This window comes from Choloepus didactylus, chromosome 20 (genome assembly GCF_015220235.1).
Source record: "Choloepus didactylus isolate mChoDid1 chromosome 20, mChoDid1.pri, whole genome shotgun sequence".
In the NCBI taxonomy this organism is placed as follows: Eukaryota; Metazoa; Chordata; class Mammalia; order Pilosa; family Megalonychidae; genus Choloepus; species Choloepus didactylus.
In genome coordinates, this window is record NC_051326.1 from 62646407 (window position 1) to 62666645 (window position 20239).

The following is a 20239-nucleotide window of genomic DNA, read 5'->3' on the forward strand; positions in this document are numbered from 1 at the left end:
CAGAATGGATCAAAAAAAATGAACCATCAATATGTTGCATACAAGAGACTCATCTTAGACACAGGGACACAAAGAAACTGAAAGTGAAAGGATGGAAAAAAATATTTCATGCAAGCTACAGCCAAAAGAAAGCAGGTGTAGCAATATTAATCTCAGATAAAATAGACTTCAAATGCAGGGATGTTTTGAGAGACAAAGAAGGCCACTATGTACTAATAAAAGGGGCAATTCAGCAAGAAGAAATAACAATCGTAAATGTCTATGCACCCAATCAAGGTGCCACAAAATACATGAGAGAAACACTGGCAAAACTAAAGGAAGCAATTGATGTTTCCACAATAATTGTGGGAGACTTCAACACATCACTCTCTCCTATAGATAGATCAACCAGACAGAAGACCAATAAGGAAATTGAAAACCTAAACAATCTGATAAATGAATTAGATTTAACAGACATATACAGGACATTACATCCCAAATCAGCAGGATACACATACTTTTCTAGTGCTCATGGAACTTTCTCCAGAATAGATCATATGCTGGGACATAAAACAAGCCTCAATAAATTTAAAAAGATCGAAATTATTCAAAGCACATTCTCTGACCACAATGGAATACAATTAGAAGTCAATAACCATCAGAGACTTAGAATATTCACAAATACCTGGAGGTTAAACAACACACTCCTAAACAATCAGTGGGTTAAAGAAGAAATAGCAAGAGAAATTGCTAAATATATAGAGACGAATGAAAATGAGAACACAACATACCAAAACCTATGGGATGCAGCAAAAGCAGTGCTGAGGGGGAAATTTATAGCATTAAACGCATATATTAAAAAGGAAGAAAGAGCCAAAATCAAAGAACTAATGGATCAACTGAAGAAGCTAGAAAATGAACAGCAAACCAATCCTAAACCAAGAACAAGAAAAGAAATAACAAGGATTAAAGCAGAAATAAATGACATAGAGAAAAAAAAAACAATAGAGAAGATAAATATCACCAAAAGTTGGTTCTTTGAGAAGATCAACAAGATTGACAAGCCCCTAGCTAGACTGACAAAATCAAAAAGAGAGAAGACCCATATAAACAAAATAATGAATGAAAAAGGTGACATAACTGCAGATCCTGAAGAAATTAAAAAAATTATAAGAGCATGCTATGAACAACTGTATGGCAACAAACTGGATAATGTAGAGGAAATGGACAATTTCCTGGAAACATATGAACAACCTAGACTGACCAGAGAAGAAATAGAAGACCTCAACCAACCCATCACAAGCAAAGAGATCCAATCAGTCATCAAAAATCTTCCCACAAATAAATGCCCAGGGCCAGATGGCTTCACAGGGGAATTCTACCAAACTTTCCAGAAAGAACTCACACCAATCTTACTCAAACTCTTTCAAAACATTGAAGAAAATGGAACACTACCTAACTCATTTTATGAAGCTAACATCAATCTAATACCAAAACCAGGCAAAGATGCTACAAAAAAGGAAAACTACCGGCCAATCTCCCTAATGAATATAGATGCAAAAATCCTCAACAAAATACTTGCAAATCGAATCCAAAGACACATTAAAAAAATCATACACCATGACCAAGTGGGGTTTATTCCAGGCATGCAAGGATGGTTCAACATAAGAAAATCAATCAATGTATTACAACACATTAACAAGTCAAAAGGGAAAAATCAATTGATCATCTCAATAGATGCTGAAAAAGCATTTGACAAAATCCAACATCCGTTTTTGATAAAAACACTTCAAAAGGTAGGAATTGAAGGAAACTTCCTCAACATGATAAAGAGCATATATGAAAAACCCACAGCCAGCATAGTACTCAATGGTGAGAGACTGAAAGCCTTCCCTCTAAGATCAGGAACAAGACAAGGATGCCCGCTGTCACCACTGTTATTCAACATTGTACTGGAAGTGCTAGCCACGGCAATCCGGCAAGACAAAGAAATAAAAGGCATCCAAATTGGAAAAGAAGAAGTAAAACTCTCATTGTTTGCAGCTGATATGATCTTATATGTAGAAAACCCTGAGAAATCGACGATACAGCTACTAGAGCTAATAAACAAATTTAGCAAAGTAGCGGGATACAAGATTAATGCACATAAGTCAGTAATGTTTCTATATGCTAGAAATGAACAAACTGAAGAGACACTCAAGAAAAAGATACCATTTTCAATAGCAACTAAAAAAATCAAGTACCTAGGAATAAACTTAACCAAAGATGTAAAAGACCTATACAAAGAAAACTACATAACTCTACTAAAAGAAATAGAAGGGGACCTTAAAAGATGGAAAAATATTCCATGTTCATAGATAGGAAGACTAAATGTCATTAAGATGTCAATTCTACCCAAACTCATCTACAGATTCAATGCAATCCCAATCAAAATTCCAACAACCTACTTTGCAGACTTGGAAAAGCTAGTTATCAAATTTATTTGGAAAGGGAAGATGCCTCGAATTGCTAAAGACACTCTAAAAAAGAAAAACGAAGTGGGAGGACTTACACTCCCTGACTTTGAAGCTTATTATAAAGCCACAGTTGCCAAAACAGCATGGTACTGGCACAAAAATAGACATATAGATCAATGGAATCGAATTGAGAATTCGAACATAGACCCTCAGATCTATGGCCGACTGATCTTTGATAAGGCCCCCAAAGTCACTGAACTGAGTCATAATGGTCTTTTCAACAAATGGGGCTGGGAGAGTTGGATATCCATATCCAAAAGAATGAAAGAGGACCCCTACCTCACCCCCTACACAAAAATTAACTCAAAATGGAGCAAAGATCTCAATATAAAAGAAAGTACCGTAAAACTCCTAGAAGATAATGTAGGAAAACATCTTCAAGACCTTGTATTAGGCGGCCACTTCCTAGACTTTACACCCAAAGCACAAGCAACAAAAGAGAAAATAGATAAATGGGACCTCCTCAAGCTTAGAATTTTCTGCACCTCAAAGGAATTTCTCAAAAAGGTAAAGAGGCAGCCAACTCAATGGGAAAAAATTTTTGGAAACCATGTATCTGACAAAAGACTGATATCTTGCATATATAAAGAAATCCTACAACTCAATGACAATAGTACAGACAGCCCAATTATAAAATGGGCAAAAGATATGAAAAGACAGTTCTCTGAAGAGGAAATACAAATGGCCAAGAAACACATGAAAAAATGTTCAGCGTCACTAGCAATTAGAGAGATGCAAATTAAGACCACAATGAGATACCATCTAACACCGGTTAGAATGGCTGCCATTAAACAAACAGGAAACTACAAATGCTGGAGGGGATGTGGAGAAATTGGAACTCTTATTCATTGTTGGTGGGACTGTATAATGGTTCAGCCACTCTGGAAGTCAGTCTGGCAGTTCCTTAGAAAACTAGATATAGAGTTACCATTCGATCCAGCGATTGCACTTCTCGGTATATACCTGGAAGATCGGAAAGCAGTGACACGAACGGATATCTGCACGCCAATGTTCACAGCAGCATTATTCACAATTGCCAAGAGATGGAAACAACCCAAATGTCCTTCAACAGATGAGTGAATAAATAAAATTTGGTATATACACACGATGGAATACTACGCGGCAGTAAGAAGGAACGATCTCGTGAAACATATGACAACATGGATGAACCTTGAAGACATAATGCTGAGCGAAATAAGCCAGGCACAAAAAGAGAAATATTATATGCTACCACTAATGTGAACTTTGAAAAATGTAAAACGAATGGTTTATAATGTAGAATGTAGGGGAACTAACAATAGAGAGCAATTAAGGAAGGGGGAACAATAATCCAAGAAGAACAGATAAGCTATTTAACGTTCTGGGGATGCCCAGGAATGACTATGGTCTGTTAATTTCTGATGGATATAGTAGGAGCAAGTTCACAGAAATGTTGCTATATTAGGTAACTTTCTTGGGGTAAAGTAGGAACATGTTGGAAGTTAAGCAGTTATCTTAGGTTAGTTGTCTTTTTCTTACTCCCTTGTTATGGTCTCTTTGAAATGTTCTTTTATTGTATGTTTGTTTTCTTTTTAACTTTTTTTTCATACAGTTGATTTAAAAAAGACGGGAAAGTTAAAAAAAAAAAAAAAAGAAAGAAAAACAAGGAAAAAAAAAAGATGCAGTGCCCCCTTGAGGAGCCTGTGGAGAATGCAGGGGTATTCGCCTACCCCACCTCCATGGTTGCTAACATGACCACAGACATAGGAGACTGGTGGTTTGATGGGTTGAGCCCTCTACCACAGGTTTTACCCTTGGGAAGACAGTTGCTGCAAAGGAGAGGCTAGGCCTCCCTATGGTTGTGCCTAAGAGCCTCCTCCCGAATGCCTCTTTGTTGCTCAGATGTGGCCCTGTCGCTCTAGCTAAGCCAACTTGAAAGGTGAAATCACTGCCCTCCCCCCTACGTGGGATCAGACACCCAGGGGAGTGAATCTCCGTGGCAACGTGGAATGTGACTCCCGGGGAGGAATGTAGACCTGGCATCGTGGGACGGAGAACATCTTCTTGACCAAAAGGGGGATGTGAAAGGAAATGAAATAAGCTTCAGTGGCAGAGAGATTCCAAAAGGAGCCGAGAGGTCACTCTGGTGGGCACTCTTATGCACACTTTAGACAACCCTTTTTAGGTTCTAAGGAATTGGGGTAGCTGGTGGTGGATACCTGAAACTATCAAACTACAACCCAGAACGCATGAATCTCGAAGACAGTTGTATAAAAATGTAGCTTATGAGGGGTGACAATGGGATTGGGAAAGCCATAGGGACCACACTCCACTTTGTCTAGTTTATGGATGGATGAGTAGAAAAATAGGGGAAGGAAACAAACAGACAAAGGTACCCAGTGTTCTTTTTTACTTCAATTGCTCTTGTTCACTCTAATTATTATTCTTGTTATTTTTTTGTGTGTTATAATGAAGGTGTCTGGGATTGATTTAGGTGATGAATGTACCACTATGTAATGGTACTGTTAACAATCGAAAGTACGATTTGTTTTGTATGACTGCGTGGTATGTGAATATATCTCAATAAAATGAAGATTAAAAAAAAAAAAAAAAAAGGAAGACACTGGCTGACCATAAAGAAGAATTCATAAACTTAAAAAAACAAATGGCAGAACTCATGGGAATGAAGGCCACAATGGAGGAGATGAAAAACACAATGGAGGAACACAACAGTAGATTTGAACAGGCAGAAGAAAGGATCAGTGAACTGGAAGACAGGTCATTCGAATTCATACACACAAAAGAACAGATGGTGAAACAAATGGAAAAATATGAGCAGGGTCTTAGGGAGCTGAGTGACAACATGAAACGCACAAATATACGTGTTATGGGTATCCCAGAAGGAGAAGAGAGGGGAAAAGGGGCAGAAAGAGTAATAGAAGACATATTCACTGAAAATTTCCCAACTCTTATAACAGACAGAAAATTAGAGATTCAAGAAGTACAACGTACCCCAAATACAATAGATCCCAATAGACCTACTCCAAGACACTTACTGGTCAGATTGTCCAATGTTAAAGAGAAAGAGAGGATTCTGAAAGCAGCAAGAGAAAAGCAATCCATCACATACAAGGGAAAGTCAAGAAGACTATGTACAGATTTCTCTGCAGAAACCATGGAGGCAAGAAGACAGTAGCATGATATATTTAAGATACTGAAAGAGAAAAACTGCCAACCAAGAATTCTATATCCAGCAAAACTTTCCTTCAAAAATGAGGGAGAGATTAAAACATTTTCAGACAAACAGACACTGAGAGAGTTTGTGAATAAGAGACCGGCACTACAAGAAATACTAAAGGGAGTGCTACAGGCTGATAGGAAAAGACAGGAGAGAGAGCTGTGGAGAAGAGTGCAGAAATGAAGATTATCAGGAAAGGTAAAAGGAGAGGAAAAAATAAGATATGACATATAAATTCCAAAAAACAAAATGGTAGTAGAAAGTACTGCCCTTACAGTAATAACACTAAATGTAAATGGATTAAACTCCCCAATAAAAAGACACAGACTGGCAGAATGGATTAAAAAACAGGACCCATCTATATGCTGTCTGCAAGAAACTCACTTTAGACACAAGGACAAACATAGACTGAAAGTGAAAGGTTGGAAAAAGATATTTCATGCAAACAACAACCCGAAAAAAGCGGGAGTAGCTATATTAGTATCAGACAAGTTAGACTTCAAAAGCAAAACAATTAAAAGAGACAAAGAAGGACACTATATATTAATAAAAGGGTCAGTTCATCAAGAAAACATAACAGTCATAAATATTTATGCACCAGACCAGAATGCCCCAAAATTCATGAGGCAAACACTGCAATCACTGAAAGGAGAAATAGATACCTCTACAATAAAAGTTGGAGACTTCAATACACCACTCTCATCAATGGATAGAACATCTAGACAGAGGATCACTAAAGAAACAGAGATGTTGAATTGTATGATAAATGAACTAGACTTGACAGACATTTATAGAACACTACATCCAACAACAGCAGGATACACTTTTTTCTCAAGTGCTCATGGAACATTCTCTAGGATAGACCACATGTTGGGTCACAAAGCAAGTCTCAACAAATTTAAAAATATTGATATTATACAAAACACTTTCTCAGACCACAATGGAATTAAGTTGCAAATAAATAAAAGGCAGAAGGTCATAAAATTCACAAACATATGGAGGCTAAACAACACCCTCTTAGAAAACCAGTGGGTAAAGGAAGAAATTACAAGAGAAATTAGTAAATACCTCGAGGCAAATGACAATGAAAACACAACTTATCAAAACTTATGGGATGCAGCAAAGGCGGTGCTGAGAGGGAAATTTATTGCCCTAAATGCCTATATTAAAAGAGAAGAGAGAGCAAAAATTGAAGAGTTAACTGCTCACCTGGAGGAATTAGAGAAAGAACAGCAAACTAACCCCAAAGAAAGCAGAAGGGAAGAAATAACAAAGATTAGAGCAGAAATAAATGCAATTGAGAACAGGAAAACAATAGAGAGAATCAACAAAACCAGAAGTTGGTTCTTTGAGAAAATCAATAAAATCGATGGACCACTGGCTAGGCTAACAAAAAAAAAGAGAGAGCAGATGCAAATAAATGCAATGAGAAATGGGAAAGGAAATATAACTACCAACCCTGCAGAAATTAAGGAGATAATGAGAAGATACTATGAGCAACTATATGCTAATAAACTAGACAACTTAGATGAAATGGACAACTTCCTAGAAAAGCATAAACAACCAACATTAACTCAAGAAGAAATAGATGACCTCAACAAACCAATCACAAGTAAAGAGATTGAGTCAGTCATCAAAAAGCTCCCAAAAAGGAAAAGCCCGGGACCAGATGGTTTCACATGTGAATTCTACCAAGCATTCAAGAATGAATTAGTACCGATACTGCTCAATCTCTTCAAAAAAATTGAAGTAGAGGGAAAGCTACCTAACTCTTTCTATGAAGCCATCATCACCCTAATACCAAAACCAGGCAAAGATACTACAAAAAAAGAAAATTATAGACCAATTTCTTTAATGAATATAGACGCAAAAATCCTCAACAAAATACTCGCAAATCAAATCCAGCAGCACATTAAAAGAATTATACACCACGACCAGGTGGGATTTATTCCAGGTATGCAAGGCTGGTTCAACACAAGAAAATCAATTAATGTAATACACCACATCAATAAATCAAAGCAGAAGAACCACATGATCATCTCGATTGATGCAGAAAAGGCATTTGACAAAATTCAACATCCTTTCCTGATGAAAACACTTCAAAAGATAGGAATAGAAGGGAACTCTTTCAATATGATAAAGGCAATATATGAAAAACCCACAGCTAACATCACACTCAATGGGGAGAGACTGAAAGCTTTTCCTCTAAGATCAGGAACAAGACAGGGATGCCCACTATCACCATTGCTATTCAGCATTGTGCTGGAAATTCTAGCTAGAGCAATTAGGCAAGAAAAAGAAATAAAAGGCATCCAAATTGGAGAGGAAGAAGTAAAACTTTCACTATTTGCAGATGACATGATTCTATATGTAGGAAATCCAGAAAAATCTACAGCAAATCTACTAGAACTAGTCAATGAATACAGCAAAGTAGCAGGCTACAAGATCAACACGCAAAAATCTGTAGTGCTTCTATACACAAGTAATGTGCAACAAGAGGAAGAAATCAAGAAAAAAATCCCATTTACAATAGCAACCAAAAGAATCAAGTATTTAGGAATAAACTTAACCAAGGACACAAAAGACCTTTACATAGAAAACTATAAGAAACTGCTAAAAGAAATTGAACAAGACCTGAAAAAATGGAAGAACATACCATGTTTATGGATTGGAAGACTAAATATAGTTAAGATGGCAATTTTACCCAAACTGATTTACAGATTCAATGCAATACCAATTCAAATCCCAACAACTTACTTTACAGAAATAGAAAAACCAATAACTAAATTTATTTGGAAGGGTAAGGTGCCCCGAATAGCCAAAAATGTCTTGAGAAAGAGGAGTGAAGTGGGAGGTCTCACACTACCTGACTTTGAAGCATATTACAAAGCTACAGTGCTCAAAACAGCATGGTACTGGCATAAGGACAGATATACTGATCAATGGAATCGAATTGAGTGTTCAGAAATAGACCCTCACATCTATGGACAACTGATCTTTGATAAGGCAGTGAAGCCGAAGCAACTAGGAAAGAGCAGCCTGTTCAATAAATGGTGTTTGGAGAACTGGATATCCATTTCCAAAAGAATGAAAGAGGATGTCCATCTCACACCTTATACCAAAATTAATTCAAAGTGGGTCAAAGACCTAAACATTAGCACCAAGACCATAAAACTCTTAGAAGAAAATGTAGGGCAATATCTTAAAGATCTTGTGAAAGGAGGTGGTTTCTTAGACCTCACACCCAAGGCACGAGCAACCAAAGAACAAATAGACAAATGGGATCTCCTCAAAATTCAACACTTTTGTACATCAAAGGACTTTGTCAGAAAAGTCAAAAGGCAACCTACACAATGGGAGATGATATTTGGAAACCACATATCAGATAAGGGTTTAATATCCCAAATATATAAAGGAATCCTGCATCTCAATACCAGAAAGACAAACAACCCAATTAAAAAATGGGCAAAAGACATGAACAGACATTTTTCTGAAGAGGAAATACAAATGGCTCAAAAGCATATGAAAAAATGCTCAACTTCACTGGCTATTAAGGAAATGCAAATCAAAACCACAATGAGATATCATCTCACACCTACCAGAATGGCCATTATCCAAAAAACAGAAAATGACAAGTGCTGGAGAGGATGTGGAGAAAGAGGCACACTTATTTATTGTTGGTGGGAAAGTAGATTGGTACAGCCACTCTGGAAGACAGTATGGAGGTTCCTCAGGAAGCTAAATATAGATTTGCCATATGACCCAGCTATTCCATTGCTGGGTATATACTCAGAGGAACTGAAACTTAAGACACAAACAGACATTTGTAAACCAATGTTTATTGCAGCGTTATTCACAATTGCCAAGAGATGGAAACAGCCCAAATGCCCATCAAAGGACAAGTGGATAAACAAACTGTGGTATATACACATGATGGAATATTATGCAGCTGTAAGACAGAACAAAGACATGGATCATGTAATAATATGGATGAACCTTGAGGACATTATGTTGAGTGAAGTTAGCCAGAAACAAAAGGACAGATTCTGTATGGTCTCACTAATATGAACAGACATTAATGAACAAACTTTGGGAGTTAAAAGCTGACAACACAGGCGACCAAGAGATAGAAAGAGGGCAGAGATCAGCCATCTGATGCTGAAGGAGTACAGAATGTTTAGGATTGATTGCATAGATCCAGAAATAGATAGCATAATACTGTGTGATGGTAGCACGGTATTGTAAGTACACTGAACAAAGATGTCTGTGAGTAAAGCTGAAAGAGGTGGGATAGGAGAATGTATGACACCAGAGTTAAAGATAGATGATAAAGACTGGGACTGTATAAAGTGGCAAAAACTGGAGTGGCCAATGACTGTTACTAAATATACAAATATAAAAATGTTTTTGAATGTGGGAAAGCAAATGAATGTCAACCATGTAGAAATTTGAAAAAGGGATGGTATACAGGAAAAAACATAATCAAAGCAAACTGGAGTTTATGGTCAACAGTAACATTATAATATACCTCCATTAAATGTAACAAAGGCAATACACCAACACTAAATGTATATGAGAAGGGGATATAGGGGAGTAATATGGGATTCTTGGTAGTGGTGTTATCTGCTGTCCTTAGTAGTATATTGTATTGTATGACATGTTATTTTTCTTTTTATCATTTTTTCTTATTGCTAAAAAAAAAAAAACAAACAATTTTTCTTGTAGTAATCAGTATGTTCAAATGCTGATTGTGGTGATAAATGTACCACTTTATGATGATACCATGAACAACTGATTGTACACTGTGAATAAATGTATGGTATGTGAATATAACTCTATAAAATTGTAGGAAAATATATATATAGGAGTAAAAGTGTTGGAGAAAACATGGTGAGAGGGATGATGCCTCACCAATATGAACTAACTACAATGTATAAACTCAGAATTGAATCTTAGAACATAGCCTAACGTGGACACAATAATTGTAATAGTCCCTAGATTGTAAGCTCTTACAGCAGTTAACTCTATCCCTGAATTGTAAGGCCTATCTCTAAACTTTGAGATGCTGATCCCCTACCATATGTTGTCACAAACATTGGGACTGGCGGTTTGATGTGCTGAGCCCTCGAGCATGGGACTTGCCCTTATGAAGCTCATTACCACAAAGGAGAGTCTAAAGTTGTATGTAATGGTGCCTAAGAGTCTCCCCCTGAGTACCTCTTTGTTGCTCAGATGTGGCCCTCTCTCTCTCTAACTGAGCCATCTCGACAGGTGAACTCGCTGCCCTCCCCCCTACTTGGGACCCAACTCCCAGGGGTGTAAATCTCCCTGGCAAAGCAGAGTATGACTTCCGGGAATGAATGTGGACCTGGCATCGTGGGACTGAGAGTATCTTCTTGACCAAAAGGGGGATGCAAAATGAGACGAAATGGTTTCAGTGGCTGAGAGATTCCAAATGGAGTCGAGAGGTCACTCTGGTGGACATTCTTATGCACTATATAGATAACATCTCTTAGGCTTTAATGTATTGGAATAGCTTTAAGTAAATAGCTGAAACTACCAAACTCCAACCTAGCAGTCTGGACTCCTGAAGACAATTATACAATAATGTAGATTACAAGGGGTGACAGTGTGATTGTGAAGACCTTGTGGATCACACCCCCTTTATCTAGTGTATGGATGAGTGGAGGAATGGGGATAAAAACTAAAGGACAAATGGGGTGGGATGGGGGGATGATTTGGGTGTTTTTTTTCACTTTTATTTTTTATTCTTGTTCTGGTTCTTTCTGATGTAAGGAAAATGTTCAGAGATAGATTGTGGTGACGAATGCATAACTATGTTATCATACTGTGAACAGTGGATTGTATATCATGGATGATTGTATGGTGTGTGAATGTATTTCAATAAAACTGAATTTAATAAAAAAAAACTTATTACAAACTTACAGCAATCAAAAAAGTTTAGTACTGGCACAAGGACAGAAATATAGAGCAATAGAATAGAATTGGGATTTCAGAAATAAGCCCTCACATCTATGGCCTAGTTATTTTTTTTTTTTGAAAGTTGCAATATGTCTTTATTTCCTATACAGAACTTTTCAGACAAAAATATGAAATAGCGGCTTTCATAAGTCTGATAAAATTGAATATTAAGTTTAATTATTTCAAGAGCAAAAGCTTATGTATTAAAATTGAACATGTAAAGATGAAAAATGATTATGAATATTTAAAATTCCAGTAAGAGGAACTGAGAAATAACAGGCTGCAGTGGAAACCAAGGCCATCTCCAGAAATAAGAATTAGAATATTACAGACAATTATATTTTGGGATGTTTCCTAGATCTATCCTGTTCAGACTCTGAAATTACTGCCAGTAAAAGCATTCCCTCCCAAAATATTTCTTGCCTTATGGCATGTACAGAAATTTTCCTGCTCATTCAAATGTTTCCTCTGTGGGTATTAGACATACATAAAATAACTGCTTTCTCTACACTTAAGGAAACAGAAAAAGTTATGTCATCACAGTGTTGAATGATGTATGTGGAGTTGTGGTCACTTGATTGCTGAAAACTATTTTGCATAGTTCCAATGAAGTTGCTTATAAAAATTTTTGTAGTTTCTTGATTAAAAATAGTTTAATTTTCTAACTCTTAAAATCTCTATTCATTACCCCCCTCTCCATTTCCACTTCCATTGTGCCATTTCCATTATTCATTATCTCTGTTTTTTTTCCTCTGGAATAAGAAATCAAAGAAGTTCAAATAATCACCAAAATCAATTCAAGGAGATGAAGGAAAATATAGCTAAAGAGATAAAGGATATTAAGAAGACAATGTGTGAGCATAAAGAAAACAATGAAAGTATAAAAATAAACATAACAAATTATGGGGATTAAAGGCACAATAGTAGAGATTAAAAATACATTAGAGGCTGTGCGATTTGAATCTGTTATGTACTCCATAAAAGACTAAGTTCTTTTAATCCATTTATATGGGGACAACCTATTGTGTGTGGGACATTTTGATTAGATTATTTCCATGGAGATATGACCCCATCCATTCAAGGTGGTCATAATTAGTTTACTGGAGTTCTTAAGAGAATTCAGAGAGAGAGAGAAAGAGAGAGAGAGAGAGAGAGAGAGATTGGGAGAGCGAGTGCTTAGAGCTGACACAGACCCAGATGCTTGGAGATGCATACTGGAAGATGTTTGGAGATGCAGAGCTAAAAGATGAAGTCCCAAGTTTGCCCCATAGAAGCTAAGTGAGAACCCTCAGATGCTTAAAGAGAAATCTACTGGAATTATCTGAAGGCAATGCAACCCAGAAGCAAAGGACCAGCTAATACCAGCCATGTGCCTTCCCAGCTGACAAAGGTGTTCTCGATGCCATTGGCCTTCTTTCAGTGAAGGTATCCTTGTGTTGATGCCTTTGTTTGGACACTTATATGGCATTAGAACTGTAAATTTCTAACCTAACAAATACCCTTTTCTGGTATATTGCATTCTGAGAGGTTTCATTTTTCTAAGTTTGCAAATACAAAACATGAAGGGATGGCTTTTTAAATGGGTAAAGGGAAGATTCTGAAAGAATTGTGAGGAGCTCAATAGAAAAGGCCTAGAATGCTTTGAAGAGGCTACTGATAGAAGTATAGACTCTAAAGATACTTCTCATGAGGACTTAGACAGAAATGATGCATGAATTATTCCAAACTGGAAGAAAGGTGATCTTTGTTTTAAAATGGCAGAAAATTTGGCAAAATTGAGTCCTGGTGTTAGATGGAAGGCAGAATTTGAAAGTGATGAACTGGGATACTTAGCTTAGTATTTTAGTGGTTTGTTTGTTTGTTTGTTTTTTAGTTATTGTCATTATTTTTCTTTCTTTTTCATTTTTCTTTTTTCACCTCTTCTTTCTTTGTGGGAAGAAAAATGGAAATGTCCTCATGTAGATAGTGGTGGTCAACGCATAACTATTTGATTATACAGGGAACTACTGATTGTTTACTTAGGCTGGAATGTATGGTGTGTGAATTAAACTATCTAAAAAATAAATTGATGGATACAAGTGCTGGAGAAAATGTGGAGAAAGGGATGTACCTAGTCACTGATGTGGGGAAGTAGTATGGTGCAGCCCATCTGGAAGGCAGAGTGGTGGTTACATAGGAAGCCTAGCATGGGGTTGCCATATGGTCCTGCAATCCAATTATTCAGTATATACTTGTGGCAACATTCACAATTCCCAGTGGGAAGAGGTGGCCTGAGGGTACATTGACTGATGAATGAAATGGTGAACTGTGATGTATACATACAATGGAATATTGAGCTGCTACAAGAAGGAATGAATTTTTGAAGTGAATTTACATTGTGGACAGTATTTTTAGTGAAGTAAACCAGAAATGAAAAGAAAAACATCATATTGTCTCACTAATATGGACTAACTATAATGTGAAAACTCTGAGAATTGAATCTGCGAGCAAAGGTTATCAGGCTTACTGAAAAGGTTCGTAGAGTATAAGCTCTTACAGCAGTTACATCTACTCGTGAGTTGTGATGTCTATTTCTACATCCTGAGAAGCTGAGCTCTTTGTTTATAACCTGGTCCCTGGAACTTTAGGTGTCTGTGACACCTGAGACTCAGAGCCAGGGTCTAGCAGCTATGAATATCAGCATTACCCCAAACAGCAAATATTAAAGAGTCTGACAAAGAGATCAGACTTCAGTTAGAAATATGAATGAAATGGATTTGGTTAGAACAAATGTAAATAAGACTAAATGGTAAAGGATGATAGTGACAGTGTTTTAAAACTTCAACTTCTATGAGAGACCAAAGGAAGACATGTTTATTGGATGCAAAACCTATATTTTTTGCAACACACTATTTAATTTAACTTGTATGGTTAATTTATTCAAACAGCATAATTATGTGGAACATTGAATATGGAGTGAGATCTGGTTTTTTTTTTGCATGTTAATGTAAAGCCTGGATACATCCCAGAGTAATTAGGCAGAGAATAAAAATGTATTTGCAAAGCCCTCTTGAGGGACTGGGGAAAAATGTGGAAATGGTAAACTTCCCCACCTGGAGAGTTACTGATATTCCCACAAGCATTGGGGACTGCCAATTTAGAGGGCCAAGCCCTTAATCTTGGGGCTTGCCCATATGAAGTTTGATACTGCAAAGTAGAGGCTAACCCTACTTAAAATTGTGCCTAAGAGTCACCCCCAGAGAACCTCTTTTTTTGCTCAGATGTGGCCTCTCTCTAAGCCAATTCTGCAGGTAAATTCACTGTCCTCCCCCCTACATGGGACATGACTCCCAGGGGTGTAAATCTCCCTGGCAATGTGAGAGATGACTCACAGGGATGCGATTGGCCCTGGCATCATGGGATTACGAAAGCCTTATTGGACCAAAAAGGGGAAGAGAAATGAAATAAAATAAAGTTTCAGTGTCTGAGAGATTTCAAATAGAGTTGAAAGGTAATTCTGGAGGTTATCCTTATGCATTATGTAGATATCCCTTTTTAACTTTTAGTGTATTGGAATACCTAGAAGGAAATACCTGAAACTGAACTGCAACCCAGTAGCCTTGATTCTTGAAGACGATTGTATAACTGTATAGCTTACACTGTCTGTCTATGTGATTGTGAAAACTTTGTGGCTCCCACTCCCTTTATCCAGTGTATGGACAGGTGAGTAGAAAAATGAGGACAAAAAGTAGATGAACAATAAGAAGAGATGGAGGTATGTGAAGTTTTGGCTGTTCTGTTATACTTTAATTTTTATTCTTAATCTTTTTTGTATGTGGTAATGAGGATATTCAAATGTTGATTGTAGTGTTGAATATACAACTATATAAGGGTACTGTGGACAGCTGATTGTACACTGTGGATTATTGTATGGTTTGTGAGTGTATTTCAATAAAATTGAATTTAAAAAAAGAAAATAAACCCAATACTACTGTATTCTCAATATACAGCTCTACTCTTTAATACCTTTAAGAGTCAACATACACTTGAGCAAGAAAAAATATATATTTCCTGATAATGGACCTGAAACATAAAGAAATATGTGGGACAGAAACAACATAAGATGGGGAAACAGGTATATGGAAGAAAAAAATGTGTATTCTATTGAAGCTAATTTGGTAACTTTTTAAATATGTAGGTTATAGATGTAGGTTATGTAGTATGAACCCAATGGTAATCATGAAGAAAATATTTTAAAAATATACAGAAAAATATGTGACAAAGGGATCAGTCAGATATATCACAAAAGATTAACCATAGAGGAAATGTTGCAATAAAAGAAAAGAAAGACAAAAATGGATATGACATAAACATCAAAGGACAAAATGGTTGAAGTAAGTACTGCCATTACACTAATAACTCTCAATGTTAATGAACTAATTTCTCCAATAAAAAGACATGGATTTGCAGACTGGATTTAAAAGCATGATCCAAATATATGATGTTAACAAAGAACTTACCTTAGACCCAAAGACAAATGGATTGAAAGTAAATGGATGTAAAAAGATATCCCATGCAAATAATAACCAAAAATGTTCTGGAGTGGCTATATTAATATCAGACAAAATCAACTTTAAGTCAAAACCTGTTATAAGAGACAAATGAAGACACTATATATTAATAAATAGGGCACTTCACCAGGAAAAAATAACAATTATTAATATTTATGCACCTAACCATGGTGCCCAAAATACGTGAAGCAAACACTGGTAAAACAGATGGGAGAAATAGACAGCTCTTCAATAATCCACCACTTCAATGCATGACTCTCATCAATAGACAAAATAACTAGATAGAATATCAATAAGGAACCAGAGAATTTGAATTACATGATAAATGAACTAGACCTAACAAACATATATGGAACATTGCACCCCAAAACAGAAGAATATACCTTCTTCTAAAGTACACATGGGTCATTCTCCAAGATACAACACATGCTGGGACACAAAACAAAGCCTTAATAAACTTTAAAGGATTGAAATTATACAAAGCATTTTCTTTGACCATATTGGAATGAAGCAAGAAGTCAATAACAGGTAGAGAACCAGAAAATCTGCAAATACATGGAAGTTGAGTAACACACTCTTACATGATTGGTGGGACAAAGAACAAATTGCATGGGAAATCTGTAAATATCCTGAGACAAACTATTTCAGTTTGCTAAACCTGTTGATGTCAATATACCAGAAATGGGCTTGCTTTTAACAGTAGGAATTTATTAGTTTAGAAGCTTAGAGTTCTGAAGCCATGAAAATGTACGAATTAAGGCATCAACAGGAGATGCTTGCTCGCCAGAGACCAGCTACTGCTGATCCTGGGGACATGCAATGTCTTCTGGTCTCTCTCTTCATTGCTTCCAGCTTTTGGCTTCAGTGGCTTCCCCTCTGTTTTGTGGTTTTTCTCTCTCAGCTTCTATGTGTGTCCTTCTCTATCAGGTTCTGTTCTTTCTCTACATTTCATCCACTTCTAGAAGACTCCAGTAAGAAGATTAGCACCCACCTGGGGCATGCCTCAACTGAAATAACCTAATTAAAAGATCCCACCTGAAATAGGTCTACACCCATAGAAATGGTTTAGCTTTAAGAACATGATCTTCTGGGGGTACATATGGCTTCAAATCATCACACAGATGAAAATGAAAACAAAACACTTAAAAAGTCATGAGATGCAGCAACAGCAGTGCTGAGAGGAAAATTTATAGCCCTGAATACTTAAATTAAAAACAAAAGAGCTCGGACTCCTGAAGACAATTATATAATAACATAGAGTACAAGAGGTGACAGTGTGATTGTGAAAACCTTGTGGATCACACTTCCTTTATCTAGTGTATGGATGGATGAGTAGAAAAATTGGGATAAAAACTAAATGACAAATAGGGTGGGATGGGGGCATGATTTGGGTGTTCTTTTTTTACTTTTATTTTTTATTCTTATTCTGATTCTGATGTAAGAAAAATGTTCAGAAATAGATTGGGGTGATGAATGCATAACTATATGATCGTACTGTGAACAGTTGATTTTATACCATGGATGATTGTATGATATATGAATATATTTCAATAAAACTGAATTTTTAAAAAAAGTAAAAAAAAAAAAAGAGCTAAAATGAAAGACTTAAATGCACACCAGGAGGAACACGAAAAAGAGCATCAAACAAAACACAAAGCAAGCAGAAAGTAAGAAATTAAAATGACTAGAGCATAAATAAATAAAATTGAAAATAAAAAACAGAGAGCATTAACCAAGCCAAAAAGTTGCTTCTTTGAAAAGAAATTGTTGCACTGTTAGCTAGACTGCCAATGAATTAAATAGATGCAAATAAATAAAATCAGAAATGAGAGGGGGGACATTGCTAAAGACCCCACAGAAAAAAGGATCATAAGAGGATAGTATGAAAAACTGCCAACAAATTGGACAACATAGATGAAATGGACAAATTCCTGGAAACACACAAACAACCTACAGTGGCTTAAGAGAAATGAAAGATCTCAACAAACAAATTACAAGAGAATAAATTACTCAGCAAAACAAACAAACAAACAAACAAAAAAAAAACAAAAAACAAAAAACTAACAACAAAGAAAAGTCCAGGATCAGATGGCTTCACAGGTGAACTGTATCATACATTAAAAAAAGTACTAATACCGATTCTGTTCAAACTCTTCCAAAAAATTGAACAGGAGGGAACACTACCTAACTTATTCTATGACACCAACATCACTCTAATACCAAGGCCAGCTAAGGATACTTACAAGAAAATAAAATTATTACCAGTCTCTCTAATGTATATAGATGCAAAAATCCTGACAAAATACTTGCAAATTGAATCCAACAGCACATTAAAAGAATTATACAACATGATCAAGTGGGTTTTATCCCAGGTAGGCAAATACAGTTCAACATAAGAAAATCAACTAATGTAATATACAATAATAAAAAAATTAAGGGACAAAACCACCTGATCAGCTCACAGAAAAGGCATTTGACAAAACGTGGCATCTTTTCTTGATAAAAACCCTTCAAAAAATTGTAGAAGGCAAGTTCCTAAACATGATAAAGGGCATAAATGAAAAACCCGCAGCTAACCTAATACTCAGCGGTGAATGACTGAAAGCTTTCCCTCCAAGATCTGGAACAAGACAAGAATGCCCACAGTCACCACGATTATTCAGTATTGTGCTGGAAGTTCTGGGAAGAGCAGCTAGGCAAGAAAAAGAAATAAAATCATCCAAATTGGAAAGGAAGAAGTAAAAGTTTCAATATTTGCAGATGTCATGATCCTATATGTAGAAAAGTCCTGAAAAATCTACAATTAGGCTACTAGGGCTAATTAACAAATTCAGCAAAGTGACAGGGTAGAAAATCAGCACACAAATATCAGTAGTGTTTCTAAACAGTAGTAATGAGCAATCTGAGGATGAACTAAAGGAAATAATAACATTTACAAAACAACTAAAAGAAACAAATATTTAAGGGTAAACTTAACCAAAGATGAAAAGGACTTGTACACAGAAAACTACAAAACATTGCTAAAAGAAATCAAAGAAGACCTAAATAAATATGGAAGGACATTCTGTGTTCATGGATTGGAAAACCAATTATCCTAAAGGTGTCAATCCTACCCAAAATGATTTACAGATTCAATACAGTCCTAATCAAAATTTCAACAGCCTACTTTACAGAAATGGAAAAGCCAATTGTCAAATTAATTTGGAAGTGTAAGGGGCACCAAATGGCCAGAAACATCCTTACATTAAAGATTACTACAATGCTACAGTGGTCAAAACAACCTGGTGTTCACACAAGGATAGACATATAGAACAATGGAATCAAATCAAGAGCTCAGAAATACACCCTCACATCTATAGCCAATTGACTTTTGACTAGTCTGCCAAGCCCGCTAAACTGGGAAAGAGTCTCTTCCAAAATGGCGCTGGGAGAACTGGATGTCCATATGAAATAGAGTGAATGAGGACACCTATCTCACAAGAAAAATTAATTCAAAATGGATCAAGGACTTAAATATAAGAACCAGGTCTATAAAGCTCCTGGAAGGAAACATATGGAAGTAGCTTCAGGATTTTCTGTTAGGCAATGGTTTCTTAGAATCTACACTCAAAGGAAAAAAAATAGATAAATGGGATCTCATCAAAACTAAAACCTTTTTTGTATCAAAGGACTTTATCACAAAACTGAAAAAATAACCCACTCAATGGGAGAAAATATTTGGAAACCACATATCTGATAAGGAGTTAATGTCCAGAATATATAAAGCAATCCTAAAATTCAACAAGAAAAAGACAAACAACCCAGTTAAGAAATGTGCCAAAGACTTGAATAGACAATGCTCCAAAGAGGATATACAAATGCTTAAAAAAGCTCATGACAAAGCTGAACATCACTAGCTATTAGAGAAATGGAAATAAAAACCACAATGAGATGTCATTTCACACCCACTAGAATGGCTATTTAAATAATAAAACAGAAAATTATGAGGGTAGGAC